Raw genomic sequence first — 17,778 nt, 5'->3', positions numbered from 1 at the left:
CTGGTTATTACATCTGATGATGTGGTGTTCATATTCTTGAGTTTGTCTGTAGTCTCTTTGGAGTTTATATAGCTCCCTGTTGTAACCAAAATAAATAAATAATGCCTTGTGGTTTTCTTAGAGTTTGCGTATGAAGAAATTATTGAGTGCATCACAAGAATGCAATACATATTTAAATCGAAAGAAATCTTTAAAAAAAAAAAAAAAAGAAAGAAATAAAGAAAGAAAAGCAGTTTACGGGAGGGACAGGCATGAATTACCAAGCAAAATATGTTTTGGGGAAGATACAATTCCGATTTTGGGCAAGTCCATTAAGGGAAAAAGACCTGTACATTTTATGGACTAAGGGGTTACTTCCTGCTTCCTAAAAGCATAAAGATTTATTCCAAATAAAAAATCGAGCTTAATTACTCGAACCTGATCCAACGGCTCATCTTGATTCAACTAATAAAAAATAATTTCTTTTGTAGAATGGAGACATTTCTAACTATTTGGTAATTAACAGCTTGCTTGGAACATGGTGTTTTTTTTTAGTATTTTTATCAAGTAAATCTTTTGGGATTTAATTGATTTCTTCCATTTTTTTTTTATCAAGATACCACGTCAATACAATGAGTTGAAATGACAATTCAACGAATAGAACACTTTTTAAAAATGGTAAGGCTATCTAGTACTGTCATAATGCCCGCAGACAGTTTGGGATGGTCCTTATTTTCTTTTTTTTTTTTTTTTTGACTCAAAGAAGAGAACCGATGATTTTATTTCTTTTAACTGGATTTTTTCTATCTGACCTGCATTTTTTTAGGATTCTAAAGAAGAGAATTGAATAGTTATTTTTACCGAACACTTCTAATTTAATAACTATATAAGCTAAAAGTTAATTGCTAACAATTAAGTATTAATAAAATATTTAATAACTACTAAAACAATTAATACTGCGGAACAAATTATATGCAAAAGAGAGAAATAGAAGGGTTTAGGGCTTTTCTAATTATTACTTGCTGTTTGGATTTTTTTAGACTTGTCATGAGTTGTAGCAACCAGCAAAGGCTAGATAACCTTCTGCATTACTAAGATTAATGTTTATATTATTGAATTATTAGTTATGGCTCTCTGCATATATTGAACCCTACAATATAATATATATATAGCTTGAAATGCAATTTTGCGAGAAAGTGACTGCACAACAACAGAATCACCATAACGTATAGAAAGTGATTGTCCAGCGACAGAATCACTGAAATGTAGACTGGTGATTCTTTTTTTTTTATTCTAGATTTTTTTTTCCTAATTAACATTACACAATTTGTCCTTAGAAAATTTCTTCTACGAGAACATTTGATTACCGAAATTTTACAAAAAATAAGATTTTAATGTTTAGTTGAGACAAAACTTACGCACTCATTTTTTTCCTAGGAAATTCTTATCATTACACAAATATTAGGATACTTATAGTTAAAAAAAATTTAGTGGAATGAATTAAATTTAAAATTAATCATATACTAAGACGTAAATAATCAGTGGCAGCAGTTGCCTCCACTATTCTCATTGTATATTTGTCACTGTAGACATGATAATTCCATATTTTTAGATTTAAAGTCACGTTCTTAATAATATAAAATTTTAATAGCCTACAGTCTACACTTCGTGTCTATATAATGCAATGGTATGTAATGGTAATATCACGCATGCAAATCATAAAAATCTTGTCTCTTCTTCCTTCTAAAAATCGAAATGGCAGAAACAAGCTTCACTTGTTACCCAGAACCATTTTGAGCTCAATAACATCTCTATTATTAACCCCGTGGACTCCATTAATCCAAGAGCAAATGATGAAATCCCCACCTTCGATTACTCTATGCTTTGCTCTGAAGATCCTGAAACAAGGTCTAAAACCCTCATAGACCTCGACAAAGCATTGAAGGAGTATGCCTGCTTCAATGTGTGTAAATTCATAAGAAATGTGTATATATGTTCTTTTCGAAATAGGAAATTAATTTACCATTTTAAATACTTCTCCTGAGTTGTTTGTTTTTCTATGTTTCTGTAGTTGGTAAATCATGACTTACCAGATAAAATAATTGAAGATGCACTCAAAGGAATTTCTGATTTTTATGATCTGACTGAAGAAGAAAGAAAGGAGTATCAGACAACGGATCCAACGGATAAGATTAGAAGGTGCCTTTTCACCACTAATGGTGAAAACAGAGAATGTCTGAGGGTGGTCACACACCCTCAGTTTCATTGTCCAACAAAACCAGCTGACTTCAGGTAATTATTAATTATTTTATTATTAGCCAATTGATGATATTTTTATCTATATTGATGTTTATTCATCTTTGATCAATTTCCCTCTTTTTGTAAAGTAGATCCGCCGCTGGCGACATATAAAAGAACAAAACAATGATTTGAGGGTTCGAATATAGGACCCGAAGAGTTTTTTGGTTCTATGACTTTAATCACTTGTCTCTTTAATAAAAATTATAAATTTCTAGCTCTGTCCTTGGCAGCGAAGCATTTGGGGAATATGTGAAAAGATTTAGAAAAATAAAATTTGGATTGGCAAGGGCATTTTCGAAGATTTTGGGAATGGAGGATTGTTACCTTGAGAAGGCACTGAAGTTGGAGTCAGGGTTTGATGTAGCAGTGTTGGGAGTATATCCACCTTGGTTCGAAACTCAAAGGTTCCTACGGAGTACCGGCTCATACCGATACTGGTTTTTTCGTTTCGCTTATTGAAACTGCTCCCATTAGTCTTGATGTTTAACCTCTAGTGGCAACTGGGTCAAGGCTAAAATTCCTCCTCATGCCATTCTTGTTCTCCTCGGAGATCATTTTGAGGTACAAATACAATTACGCAATTTAACCATGTATTATGACAAATTAGCTTTCTTTTAACTGATAATTATACATCCGCTTACCTGCAAAGACTAACTCAAGTAATAAAATACCAATTTCGGTAAAACAAATGAGTCTTTCCATATAAAGTAATAATTGGCATAAAAGAAATTGTGGGATTCAACATATAGTCATTCTTTTAGGAAAAGTAATTTTTCTGAACGTGCATTGCACTTGTTATCTATATTATGTGATTTAATTTTCTATTAATATTTTATCTATGAAATAATATTATAAACTGTTTATATTATTAAAATCAAAATATAAAATAGTTTTCCCTTTTTATATATCCTTTGTTGTCAAAACAACAAATTATCTTTTTGTCTAGTTTACTTATCCCTCCTTCTACATTTATAAAAAGTATAGGATTTTCAATTTAGTTAAAATAATTAAATTGTAATACATTTAATTATCAAATATAATTTTCTAGATTTTAAGTAACAAATTGTAATTTTTTATAAAAAATAAATTCTTAGGGTAGATCAAAGCCCTGTCTTTAATTTTTTTTTACTCACCTGAAAAGCGAGAAATCTAAAATATTGAGTTCGAGTTGCGTCTCCTAGAAGAGATTTTGTTGAAATTGAGACGTATCTTAATTGATTTTGTTGTTGAAGTTGTTGGTGTCTTCTATGTTGCATATAACTTCCTCGAGTGGTTACAGTTTTTCACGTCCACTTCCGAATCGCCAACTCTCTTTGACTGAACGTGGAAAACGTGTTTAAGAAAGAGTGCTTCATGTTCTCTTGTTTTACAGTTTTACTTAACTACAGTCCATACTACTTATGTTTATAAATTTTTACGTGGCGAATATTATTTAATTAATTAATTAAAATAAATTTTAAAATCCAAAATTATTAATTAGACCTATGAATAATTTATGGACTTACCATATCAATAATTCGAGTCCTTTCAATCGCACTTGTTTCCATTATTTGGTGAATCAAGAGAGAACTATTCTAATTGTGTAGCCCGCGGTGCTAATTTAGTCATTGAATTAACCTATAATAATAAAAAAAATTACAATGAGTAAAATTCCAGTGCTCTTAAATTCATTTCTTGAAAATCATTGAACTTTTATTTTGTAATAATAAAATCAACAGACTAAGATTTGGCTCCAAATTTTAGAAAAACCTCACAAAACTTTACTTCAATATTACTAACAATTGGCCTTTGAATCCAGGAGATAAAGAGCAGAGGTGACCAAACGCTCTGTTCGATTCAAGTCAAACTAAACCGAAGTGGAAAATGTTGAACCGGAATTCTTAGAAGTGAAACTAAACTGAAGTTGATATTTAAACCAAACTGAAACTTCATAGGTTTTGTCTCTCACACACTGCATTTCGGATGTTTTTTGGGAGAAATGGGTAGCTTGGTTAAGTTAACCTGAAGTTATATGTGAGACCCACTAAAAATAATATTTTATTTAAAATTTTAGAATTAATTGCAATATAAATATCAAATTAGAGTGCAATTGCAAAAGGTAATAAAATTCAGGATAAACTAATATATTAGGCTAACTAAATATATATATACATAGCATATCCGATCATGATTTCAAAACCTTTTTTTACATTTATATTTTCTTTTTTTAAGAAATAAATAACATTAGCTCTATTTGTTTCTCCTTTTTTTTCCCTTTTCCTTTGAAGATAACGTAAAAAAGAAATCAATTTGATAAATTTTGATCCCCAAAGATGAGAGCACAAATTTAATCTCAAAAAGTACACTTATTAAGAGAATGGTTTAAAGTTTTTAGATGATGATTAAGAAAGCAATTAAATATATAAGTCATGATATCTGTTAAGAGAATAAAAGCTTTTGACTAGTAGCATACTGTCACGACCCATTTCCGTGGGCCGGACCGACACTAGGGCCTAAGTAAGCTTAAAGCCCCCGAGACCCGTAGTAAGCCTGAAACATTAAAAATTTATTATCTAAATATAATTTTAATCATTTAGCCCATATTTATAGGAAAATAAACCTCAAGATTTTATTAAATCTCGATCCAAATTTATCAGCTACAACATTCCACAGTTCGGGCACAATTAACAAGACATCACATTTTTAATATGGGCTCACATAATTATATCGTCTATGTTAATACACGACTAAATGTACGTAAATCCTACAACTGCGGAGTCACTAACTGTTTGATATACATAGCTTCTTATACATGTAGTTACATAGCAAAATAATTATGGAACTAGGAAAACTTCTTTATAGCCCTGCGACGAAGAAACATAGCTTAAACCGAATTAAAGAGAAACTTACTTCCTAAAAAATTAAACAAGACATGTGAGTTTTCTAAGGAGCAATAATTATTGCACAACACACGCAGTCACACAAATGTGTAAACATATCAATCTAGTCATCCGACTAGTTATATGCTCACGCAGCCAGTCACACAAATGGCACATACCAGCACTCACAATCATTAACATCTTCATATAATCACATCATGTGGAAATTGGTCTGTGGCGTCACCGAAACCCCCGATGAGCCGTCCTCCCACATGGCCCATCCTCTCACGTGTGCACCAGGGAGCCGATCCCCCATTCTGGCCGACCGGTCTAATCCTCACTTGACTAGCCCTCTCATTGTTTTTCCATTCTCTCTTTTCTTTTCCATACCAACAGGAGGCAACCCGGTCGTCTCCATCAAATCTAGATCATCAGGCGCTCACAATAGGAGGCCACCCTGCGGGCTGCAATCAAATTTAGATTATCAGGTGCGCCCAATAAAGAAGCCAACCTGTGGTTTTCCATATCATACAAATCATAACGGTAGGTGCACACGGGGGCGCCGATCTCCCATTTACCCGGCTAACGGTAATCATAATTAGGATCCATATAACGGTAACGGTCTCACAAACCCATGGTGACCCACTTCATCCCAATTCCACACAAACAAGCATAGCATTATCACAACACAATTAATCAAACATTGCAATTAAATGCAGACATATTGATCAGTTGAACATCGTAATGCAATGCACAATTAGACATCCATTCTCAAATGCAATTAATAATTAAATAAATAATATTAACAATAAACAACAACGATAAAATAATAATAATAACAATAAACAATGATAATGAAAATAAATAAATAATTGAATGAATAATAATGATAATGATAAAGCAATTAAAGCACTTTATTTATTATGTATCAAATTATAGAAATTATCTAAATAAGCTTACTTATTATGTTATTAATTAAAATTAGTCTAGATTCTATTGAAATTTCGGCAACATCTCCCCTAAAAGTCGGACTATCTACCTGTTTAAATATCACAATAATATTATATATTTATCAATCAATGCACACAGGCCATCCGTCGGGCAACTCACAACAACACTTCTCATCCGCCACATTCATAACCCAACATCCGTTGAGCTCTTGCATCAACAAATAATCAACTCACACAAATAATAACTAAGAATTCTTATTTTCATGTCAAATCTTCTAGTTCTGATTATAGTTCATGAAATTTATTTGACAATACTCTAAACTAATTTACAATTACATTATTCTAAAATCCTAAGCCAATTAACTAAACATATTCGGCTATCGCAAAAATCCGCACACTAATCAATTTAATTTATTTACGAAGGACTAAAAATGTTCTACATATATTTAGGCTATTCCAATAACCTATTTTCTTATGATTCAATTTTAATTTACTTAATTACTCAATTAGATTCATTAATTAACTAATTCAGAATTTATACAAAAATTAAGAATTAAGTCTTAGGGCGTACAGATTGAAAATCGGGCAACGATTCCACGACCCGTGCGAAGAGGAGATCATTCTGCCTCTTGGAGCCTCGCCGGAGTTTCGCCGGCCGGTCACCGAACCGCCACAGCCATCGCCGTGCACGGTTACCGGAAAAGCGACTTTTGCCCAGAATTTTACAACATATATACCAAAATACTCGAAATCTCATGGGGACAAATTGTTTTAGCTGAATCTCGAATATCGTAACTCATTTATAATTTATGGACTTACCATATCAATAATTTCGAGTCCTTTCAATCGCACTTGTTTCCATTAATTTGGTGAATCAAGAGAGAACTATTCTAATTGTGTAGCCCGCGGTGCTAATTTAGTCATTGAATTACCTATAAATAATAAAAAAATTACAATGAGTAAAATTCCAGTGCTCTTAAATTCATTCTTGAAAATCATTGAACTTTTATTTTGTAATAATAAAATCAACAGAACTAAGATTTGGCTCCAAATTTTAGAAAAACCTCACAAAACTTTACTTCAATATTACTAACAATTGGCCTTTGAATCCAGGAGATAAAGAGCAGAGGTGACCAAACGCTCTGTTCGATTCAAGTCAAACTAAACCGAAGTGGAAAATGTTGAACCGGAATTCTTAGAAGTGAAACTAAACTGAAGTTGATATTTAAACCAAACTGAAACTTCATAGGTTTTGTCTCTCACACACTGCATTTCGGATGTTTTTTGGGAGAAATGGGTAGCTTGGTTAAGTTAACCTGAAGTTATATGTGAGACCCACTAAAAATAATATTTTATTTAAAATTTTAGAATTAATTGCAATATAAATATCAAATTAGAGTGCAATTGCAAAAGGTAATAAAATTCAGGATAAACTAATATATTAGGCTAACTAAATATATATATACATAGCATATCCGATCATGATTTCAAAACCTTTTTTTACATTATATTTTCTTTTTTTAAGAAATAAATAACATTAGCTCTATTTTGTTTCTCCTTTTTTTTCCCTTTTCCTTTGAAGATAACGTAAAAAAGAAATCAATTTGATAAATTTGATCCCCAAAGATGAGAGCACAAATTTAATCTCAAAAGTACACTTATTAAGAGAATGGTTTAAAGTTTTTAGATGATGATTAAGAAAGCAATTAAATATAAGTCATGATATCTGTTAAGAGAATAAAAGCTTTTGACTAGTAGCATACTGTCACGACCCATTTCCGTGGGCCGGACCGACACTAGGGCCTAAGTAAGCTTAAAGCCCCCGAGACCCGTAGTAAGCCTGAAACATTAAAAATTTATTATCTAAATATAATTTTAATCATTTAGCCCATATTTATAGGAAAATAAACCTCAAGATTTTATTAAATCTCGATCCAAATTTATCAGCTACAACATTCCACAGTTCGGGCCCAATTAACAAGACATCACATTTTTAATATGGGCTCACATAATTATATCGTCTATGTTAATACACGACTAAATGTACGTAAATCCTACAACTGCGGAGTCACTAACTGTTTGATATACATAGCTTCTTATACATGTAGTTACATAGCAAAATAATTATGGAACTAGGAAAACTTCTTTATAGCCCTGCGACGAAGAAACATAGCTTAAACCGAATTAAAGAGAAACTTACTTCCTAAAAAATTAAACAAGACATGTGAGTTTTCTAAGGAGCAATAATTATTGCACAACACACGCAGTCACACAAATGTGTAAACATATCAATCTAGTCATCCGACTAGTTATATGCTCACGCAGCCAGTCACACAAATGGCACATACCAGCACTCACAATCATTAACATCTTCATATAATCACATCATGTGGAAATTGGTCTGTGGCGTCACCGAAACCCCCGATGAGCCGTCCTCCCACATGGCCCATCCTCTCACGTGTGCACCAGGGAGCCGATCCCCCATTCTGGCCGACCGGTCTAATCCTCACTTGACTAGCCCTCTCATTGTTTTTCCATTCTCTCTTTTCTTTTCCATACCAACAGGAGGCAACCCGGTCGTCTCCATCAAATCTAGATCATCAGGGCGCTCACAATAGGAGGCCACCCTGCGGGCTGCAATCAAATTTAGATTATCAGGTGCGCCCAATAAAGAAGCCAACCTGTGGTTTTCCATATCATACAAATCATAACGGTAGGTGCACACGGGGGCGCCGATCTCCCATTTACCCGGCTAACGGTAATCATAATTAGGATCCATATAACGGTAACGGTCTCACAAACCCATGGTGACCCACTTCATCCCAATTCCACACAAACAAGCATAGCATTATCACAACACAATTAATCAAACATTGCAATTAAATGCAGACATATTGATCAGTTGAACATCGTAATGCAATGCACAATTAGACATCCATTCTCAAATGCAATTAATAATTAAATAAATAATATTAACAATAAACAACAACGATAAAATAAATAATAATAACAATAAACAATGATAATGAAAATAAATAAATAATTGAATGAATAATAATGATAATGATAAAGCAATTAAAGCACTTTATTTATTATGTATCAATTATAGAAATTATCTAAATAAGCTTACTTATTATGTTATTAATTAAAATTAGTCTAGATTCTATTGAAATTTCGGCAACATCTCCCCTAAAAGTCGGACTATCTACCTGTTTAAATATCACAATAATATTATATATTTATCAATCAATGCACACAGGCCATCCGTCGGGCAACTCACAACAACACTTCTCATCCGCCACATTCATAACCCAACATCCGTTGAGCTCTTGCATCAACAAATAATCAACTCACACAAATAATAACTAAGAATTCTTATTTTCATGTCAAATCTTCTAGTTCTGATTATAGTTCATGAAATTTATTTGACAATACTCTAAACTAATTTACAATTACATTATTCTAAAATCCTAAGCCAATTAACTAAACATATTCGGCTATCGCAAAAATCCGCACACTAATCAATTTAATTTATTTACGAAGGACTAAAAATGTTCTACATATATTTAGGCTATTCCAATAACCTATTTTCTTATGATTCAATTTTAATTTACTTAATTACTCAATTAGATTCATTAATTAACTAATTCAGAATTTATACAAAAATTAAGAATTAAGTCTTAGGGCGTACAGATTGAAAATCGGGCAACGATTCCACGACCCGTGCGAAGAGGAGATCATTCTGCCTCTTGGAGCCTCGCCGGAGTTTCGCCGGCCGGTCACCGAACCGCCACAGCCATCGCCGTGCACGGTTACCGGAAAAGCGACTTTTGCCCAGAATTTTACAACATATATACCAAAATACTCGAAATCTCATGGGGACTCCGGATCCGTGATCAATTTGGACTGGTTGAGCCTTGTTTCTCCGGAAATGGCCCTAACAGTGGCTTCGCCACTGCCGTTCATGGCGTTTTCCTCAGCAAGCTTTGTCGCCGAAACTGATGGAAGAAAGAGACTCGTTGGGAAGAGAGGAGTCGATCAAGGCATGTCCCTCGCCTTGAAGCTGCTGGAAATGGTGTGGATTGCCGGTATTTGGTGAGCACGAGTCAAGGAGAACAACTCTGGAGACATGACCACCAGCACTAGACGAGTCGACTGCCACCTAACTTTCGTTGAGCGGTGGCCGGAAACGAGGAGAGGGAGGAGGAGCGGCGCTGCTCCTTGCGTGCGCGAAGAAGAAGAGAGGAAGAGAGAAAAAGAGAGGAGAAGATGGGTCTAGAGAGTTCTGGGCCATTTCGGTTCGATTCGAGCCGGTTTGGTCCAACTCAACGATTTGGCCCGACCTTGCTTGGTTTACGGGGTTCTCACCTGGTTTACAGAATCGATTTGATATATATATATATATATATATATATATATATATATATATATATATATTACGTATATTTATTTTTATTATTTTAATTAGGTTCTATAACATTTCTTCAATTTACTTAATATTAATATTAATAATCATAATATTAGATTTTTAAGATAATTAATTCATGTAGTAACCACAATCACATTTTCATATTTAAAAATACATTAATAGTTAGGGCTCCAAATCTAGTTAAACAAAATTTCTAAAGGTTCTTAACCCGGTAATTCCGATAATGTGTTTTGGGCTTGAGCCCAACTCACCATTTAGGCCCAGATTGAAATTGCTCGGTACTTACAGCCTATACCGTCACAAATTCAGATTTTTTTTTGATTTATTAAAAATTCTAAAATTTCGAAAATAAAATTACGGGGTGTTTCACATACATAATTAGACTACGTATTATATAATAATTTAAATTTATATAATCAAATATTATTGTATATTACTATTTTTGACTAGTAGCATACATAATTAGACTATGTATTATATAATAATTTAAATTTATATAATCAAATATTATTGTACATTACTACTTTTAGCTTTGAATATTTAAAACAATCATTCTTATGATATTAAAATTTTTATTTAAATCTGAAATAATATTTATTTATACTAATTTAATGATATTAAAATTTATTTTATAATATTTTAAAGTTCTAAATAATTTTATATATAGGTCATGAGGTATATATATATATATATATACACATAGCTATGAGATTAAGTAATATGTTACATAGGTAGCCATAGGTTTGTCAAAGTTTAAAACGTAATTAGTTTGTCAAAATTTTTAATCTCAACTTAATGCTATCAGTTAAACATAAAAAGAACTATAAATATCAAACTTTTTGTATTTGTCTATAAAAATAAAATAAAAATAATAATATAAAGATATATGGCCCAATTATAAAGAATAACTTGCCTAAAAGTTGCACAATATATATGCCTAGTCGATAATTGCACTCTTAAATATTATTGTAATAATTATTGTAGTAATTATATTATTATTTATAAACTATTATAAAATATCAATTGTTTAGGAAAAAAATAATGAAACTATACTGATTCATTAAATAAATCAGTAATGGTAAATATTAAAATAATTTTTAATAAGAGAAAATTAAAACATTATATATATATATAGATATATATATATTATATATATATATAATTTTTTTAATTTAATAGATAGAAATGACTTTTTAAAAAAATCATAATTATCTACTTATTTAACATTTTATATATATCTACTATTTTTCTATTAATATTAAATAAATTTTGAAAAAATAAATTTTGAAAAAATAAATTTTCCAATAAAAATATATAGATCAAGAAATAACTTTTAGTTTTAATAGATAGATATAGTTTTTATTGAAAAATCAGTAACAACTATCAAGTTATTTAATAATTTGTATACCCATTAATTTTCTATTAATATCATATAAATTTTAAGAGATAGATATTTTTGTGAGAAAAAAAAAGAAAAATATATATATATATATACACACACGCACGTTAGTGTTCAAGAACGTGCGACGCATGTTGTTACTCGTTAAACATAGCCGTTAGAATGATTATTTATAATTTATTTTTTCATATTTTTTTATTAATTTTACAAAGATAATATAAAAATTCAATATTTTTAGATATAATTATTATATGTATAAATTAGGTGCAAATGTAACGCCCTATTTTTTTCTGTGTTGAAATAGTAGTTTATCTGTCTGTGAATAGTACTATCGGTCCGGGAGTCGGTATTATTTTGGTCTAGAAAAATTATTATATTAGGTAATAGGTTCTATCACATTTTTGGAGCATGCATGCATGGTTTTTATGGGTAGAAAGTAAGTAATGAATATTTTTGGAGAATTTTAGAGAATTAGTGCGTAGTGACTTAAGGTGTGATATTAATGAAGGAAATTAGAGGCAATAGTTGTGGGATGAAATTTGAAATGGTGTTAGATTAATTAAGGAACTTCAAAGAATTATTTTTATGGAGTAAATTTGAGAATTTTGTTGTGTTACATAATATTTTGAAGGAATTTAATTTGGAGAATATTTGTAGCCATTAGATTAGATTTACATTCAATCCTAGCCATCCAATTTTTATGGAGTAAATCATTATCTCCTCCATTAATTGGGCAACACTATCCTTCTTCTTCTTTTCCTACGTCTTCTTCTTCTTCTTCTTCTTCTTCTTCTTCTTCAATTTTTCCTTAGTAAACACATCAAAATCACCCATACAACTTGAGTTAATTAAGACATATTAGAGATTGAAGCTAGAGAAGTAATATTTGGTGACTAATTTCAAGGAATTTGGTGATTTTTCCTACTTGGTAAGTGATTTTAGGATAAGGTATTTATGTTGGGGTTTAGAGTTTTCTTTAGCATATACATGCTAAATCATGCTCCACTTCTTCTTTTGTTTGTGTTTTCTTTGTTTGATTTTGAGTGTCTTACATGTAGAGGGTGGAGAGCCTTCCACCAAGGATAAGGGCAAGACCAAAGCTTGAGCTTGTTAAAGCTTGGTTTGAAGGTTAGTGCAATTATACTTTCACTTGTTTAAGTTGTTTTACATGGTTAGGCTTTTGAATGAATTTTGGGAATTTTGTATGTATTGGTTAACTTGCTGAATTCATGTTAGATATGTTCTGCCGTGAGATTAGAACTCATTTTCGACCCCTTTATACTCCCCATCTGTTTCTGACTTCTTCATGAAAGTTGCAGCTCTATTTCTTAGCTTTCCAAAACATATTTTTATGTCTAATTCCAGTACTTGTAGCTCAACTTATGATTTAAATACCAAAACTGGTTCTGTTATGGTGTCTTACCAGTATATCCGAAATCATTGTCCATTTTGACCACATAAATGGCCAAATAACGTCTTATGTTCTTCATAAAATTTTATCTTTACTTCTTGTCTTTCCAACCCATCTTCTTGTGTCCAATTTGGCGATACATAGCTCAACTTATGGCTAAAACACCCAAACTGACTCTGTTGTGACAGGCTCCAGGTATTACTCAATTGAGTGCCCATTTTGACCACTATAATGACATTATTAGGTTCTGAGTTATTCATAAAAGTTGTTTCCCTGTGTCTTGAGAATTCTCTCGTTCTGGATTGGTTTCATTTGAGTGTTTGGTGAAGTAGGAATTCAAGAAACATTGGACTTGGTTCTGCTGAATCAGGTCTGATCTGTTGGTCTGTTTCTGAGCTTTTGTTTGCTATCTTACTCTTTGATCTGGGCTGTGGTCCCTTCTGAACATTTGTAGCATTTTGGCTTAGCTTTCTAATGAATCTAATTTCATTCAATTTGGAGACCCATAACTCAAATTATGTGTTAAAAACCCAGCAAAGGTCAAGTTTATAACAATGCTGAAAAGTTCTTGATTTATGTACTTTTATATTATATTAAGTATATATACATTTATAGTGTTTTGAGTAAAATATTTGAACTGATGAGTACTAAATGAAGAGGTTTTGATTAAGAATTATTGCTTTTGTGAAAGAAGCTTTTGATTTAGGCTCTACTATGCATGATTGAGACGTAGTATGATGAGATGGATTTCTTATTGTGAAGCTATGATCATATGCTAGGGTTATCAACCCTTATAAATAGGCGGACGCACTTATTTGTGTGATGGGGTGGTGCTTTCATAGGCCACGGTGGTGCTTTCATAGGCCACGATTGTGTGATTGGGGGTGGTGCTTTCATAGGCCACGGTGGTGCTTTCATAGGCCACGAGTATGTGATGGGGGTGGCGCTAACATAGGCCACGATCAAATCTGCTTATGTTCATTCTGTATGAGTATGAGTGTAACGCCCCATTTTTTTTGTGTCTGAAATAGTAAGTTATCGGTCTGTGAATAGTGCCATCGGTCCGGGAATAAGTATTATTTTGGTCCGGAAAAATTACTATCTATGTGTTATATTTTATTTTATTTTTGGAGTATGTATACATTATTTTTATGGGTAGAAAGTAAGTAATGAATATTTTTTTGGAGAAATTAGAGAATTAGTGAATAGTGAATTATGTTGTTATATATTAAGAATTAGAGAAATTATTTTTATGGAGTCTTTGCGCTGGTGTTCTCTTCTTCCGGCCCTTCGCGGCCTTCTTTTTCCGGCTTCCCTTTCCGCCTTTTTCTGGCGCTCCTCCTCTTTTGCCGGCCTTTCCTTTGGCGCCTCTTTGTCGCCATTCGCTTGCTTCCTTGCTCCCTCCTCGCCCTCCCCTTTTGGTGCCCGGACCCTTCCCTTTCGTCCCTCCCTTTTTGAGCTCCCTCTTTTCTTCCTTTTCCTCTCCCTACGTGACCTTTCTCTTCTTCTTCTTCTTCTTCTTCTTCTTCTCTCCTTTAGGTCTTCAATTTTTCTTCCTCCATCAAATCCTCCATTCTTTGATTAAGTACTTAATCTTTGAGATTAAAGCTTGAGAAATGATATTTGGTGAATAATTTCAAGTAATTTGGAGGACAAAGGGTGGAGAACTTCCTACCAAAGACAAGGGAAAACTAAGGCTTCAAGAGTTTGATTTAAGCTTGTTAGAGCTTATGTTTAAGGTTAGTGTTCATAAACACTCTTATCTTGTTTCAATTTTTGATTTTGTGAAGTTTATACTATTTTGTGAAAATTGGGAATTTTATATGAAATGATTTGATTATTGAATTTTGGTGGTATAAATGTGTTCTTGGGAGATTTCTAAGCATGCTTATATTTGAATTGATAAGGAAAACAATTTCTTCTTCATTCTTCAAGAGTGGCAGAACCCATTGATGAATAAGGCCTTAAGTTTTCTTGTTATTATTTGTGGATTTATCTTAAGATGATATTTGATGAGTATTTAGTATGTGGTAGAAATCTCTACCTTGTATGATTTAAGTAAGCTGAAATTAGGAAAAAGTGTTATTGGGTGTGATTAAGGACTGTTTTTCGATCCCTTTCATTTCCCATTAGTGTCTGAGTCCTTCATGAAAGTTGTAGGTCTCCTTAGCTTTCCAACCCATCCTCTTGTGTCCAATTTGGATATATATAGCTCAACTTATGGCTGAAACACCCAAACTGACTCTGTTATGACGGGCTACATGCATCACTGAATTGAGTGCCCTTTTGACCACTATAATGATAAGATTATGTTCTGAGTTCTTCATGAGAGTTGTTGCCCTGTGTCTTGAGACTTCTCTGGTTTTGGATTGGTGTGATTTGAGTGTCTGGATAAGTAGAATTTGATAAACATTGAAATTAGTTCTGCTGAATCAGGTCTGGACTGTTGGTCTGTGTTCCTAGCTTTTTTTTGCCATCTTAAAGATTGATCTGGGCTGTGGTCCCTTCATAACATTTGTAGTATTTTGTTTAGCTTTCTAATGAATCAAATCACTCAATTTGGAGACACAGAACTTAAGTTATGTCTTAAAAACCCAGCAAAGGTCAAGGTTATATTAATGCTGGAAATTTTCTATGTCATGAATCATAGGTTTATTTGGATAAATGAAGGTATGAATTATGTGTGATGAAGTTCTCTTCATTCTTTGTATCCTTTAAGATTTATTTGACAAAAATAAGACATAAGTTTGAAAAGTGTTGTTGTGGATATGTTTAAATGGATATAAATTGGAAAGGTGTGAAATTGATTTAGATAATGCATGATGAGGCTGAAATTGATACTTTTGTGCATAAGAGTTGTGTTAGCATGCTTGATTGGAGAAGGAAATTCCTCCCCTTGGTACCACCTTGGTGTAGTAAAGCTTACTTAATTATTTTATATATATGACATAAGTATGATTATTTGATAACTTTTATATGTTTAGAGTTTTAACAAAGAAATGGGTATTTAAGGTGTATGTGCTTTGAATTTGGAATAAGGAAAATATGATTTCATTATGACTTTAAGAAAGTTTTAAAAGAAAAGGGATTTATGATAAATTTTCTATATTAAGTAATTATGTTGAAGTATATGAGTTACTTAAGTTCTAAAGTAAGCTTACATGTATGATTTCATATGATAAGAAATTTCTATGTTCAGTAATTATGTTTAAGGATGAAATTTTCAGTTACTACGTTCTAAAGTAAGCTTACATTATGAATTTAAGAAGACTAAAGAATAAGACAAGTTTTATGATAAGTGTTATGAATTAAGAATTAAAACAAGGATTTTGGGCTCTACTATACTTAGTGTGAATTTGATGCGTGATTTGATTTTATTCTGTCTGATGAGCATGCTCGGCATTTGATGCCATTCTGATAAGAAGCTATGATCATATGCTAGACACGTGGGTGTCTTCTGTTCTGTTAGGGCGGACGCGCTCTATATGTTCTGAAAAGGTTGGCGACCTAAGGCCATTCTGAATCTGATCTGAAAACCTATCTGCTTCTCTTTCTCCTAAGTGTATGCGAGCCCTATGGAAAATATCTGTAATACAATTAAACGAATGAGATCATATTATTTTAGTAAACATTACTTTGGAAATTACTGATTATGTTATCAAATGAATTTTCAAAGCATAATTTCGGTACATGGTATTAAAAATAAAGAGTATATGTATTGGTATAATGTTTAAGTAATGAATTTATGATTTGAAAGAATTAAATTATTTATGTTATTAATTAAGTTTATTTGAAGGAACCAAAGTATTTATGATGATAAAATGTCTTAAGTAAAGGATTTATGGTATAAAGAATTAAATTCTTTATGTTATTAATTACTAGTATATGTGCTATTTGTTTTGCTATAAATGGAAATGTATGTTGAATTTTAATGCATTTATGATTGTAAATAATTTTATGAAATTTGTTTTTAAGTAAGTTGTCATCGCAACTTTGGTAAGTATGTGAATTATGAGCACCACTGAGTTTTATACTCAGCGCGTCGATTTTTATCACGCGTAGGTTGAAGATCGTGGTTGCTACTTGAAGATTTGAAGAGTAATATCAAAGCAGAAGTGACTAATTTGGTAGTAGTCGATTGAGATTTATATAATGAAGAATGATGGCATGTATAATTGTTACATTTTCAGATATTATGTTATTTGAAATATAATTGAAGTATGTAATTACAAAGTATTTTGATGTATAATTTGGAGAGAAGAATAAGATTTATTAAATGATTGAATATGAAATATTTGAAGTCAGTTGATATGATTAGTTCATTAAGACTTGATAGATATAATGAATGCAATTAATTGATGGATCTAAAATACTATTGAGGATTTATTCAATTATGAAAGTATAAAAGTGTTGTTATGTTATAAAGATTATTTGGAGATGTTGGAAGTTTA

At 31.9% G+C, this 17,778-nt stretch overlaps 1 long non-coding RNA gene and 1 pseudogene across 2 annotated transcripts; both read left to right on the top strand.

Annotated features, from left to right (window-relative positions):
• The first annotated feature begins 1,726 nt into the window (after nucleotides 1-1,726).
• LOC149492125 (2-oxoglutarate-dependent dioxygenase 19-like) lies at nucleotides 1,727-4,339 on the top strand (annotated as a pseudogene). Its single transcript, XR_016319128.1, has 4 exons — nucleotides 1,727-1,942; nucleotides 2,051-2,271; nucleotides 2,511-2,841; nucleotides 4,079-4,339. The product of XR_016319128.1 is annotated as a 2-oxoglutarate-dependent dioxygenase 19-like (transcript).
• Nucleotides 4,340-12,648: 8,309 nt separating this feature from the next.
• Nucleotides 12,649-17,572, top strand: LOC149492124 (uncharacterized). Its single transcript, XR_016319127.1, has 4 exons — nucleotides 12,649-12,844; nucleotides 12,975-13,044; nucleotides 14,969-15,066; nucleotides 17,390-17,572. It is a non-coding gene; the product is annotated as an uncharacterized LOC149492124 (long non-coding RNA).
• The last annotated feature ends 206 nt before the right edge of the window (nucleotides 17,573-17,778 follow it).

The sequence above is a fragment of the Jatropha curcas genome, unplaced genomic scaffold (assembly GCF_041381405.1).
Source record: "Jatropha curcas cultivar XTBG-Jc1 unplaced genomic scaffold, XTBG_Jcur_1.0 HiC_scaffold_108_pilon, whole genome shotgun sequence".
Lineage (NCBI taxonomy): Eukaryota > Viridiplantae > Streptophyta > Magnoliopsida > Malpighiales > Euphorbiaceae > Jatropha > Jatropha curcas.
The sequence above is the reverse complement of the archived record's forward strand: the minus strand, read 5'-3'. Positions and strand labels throughout refer to the sequence as shown.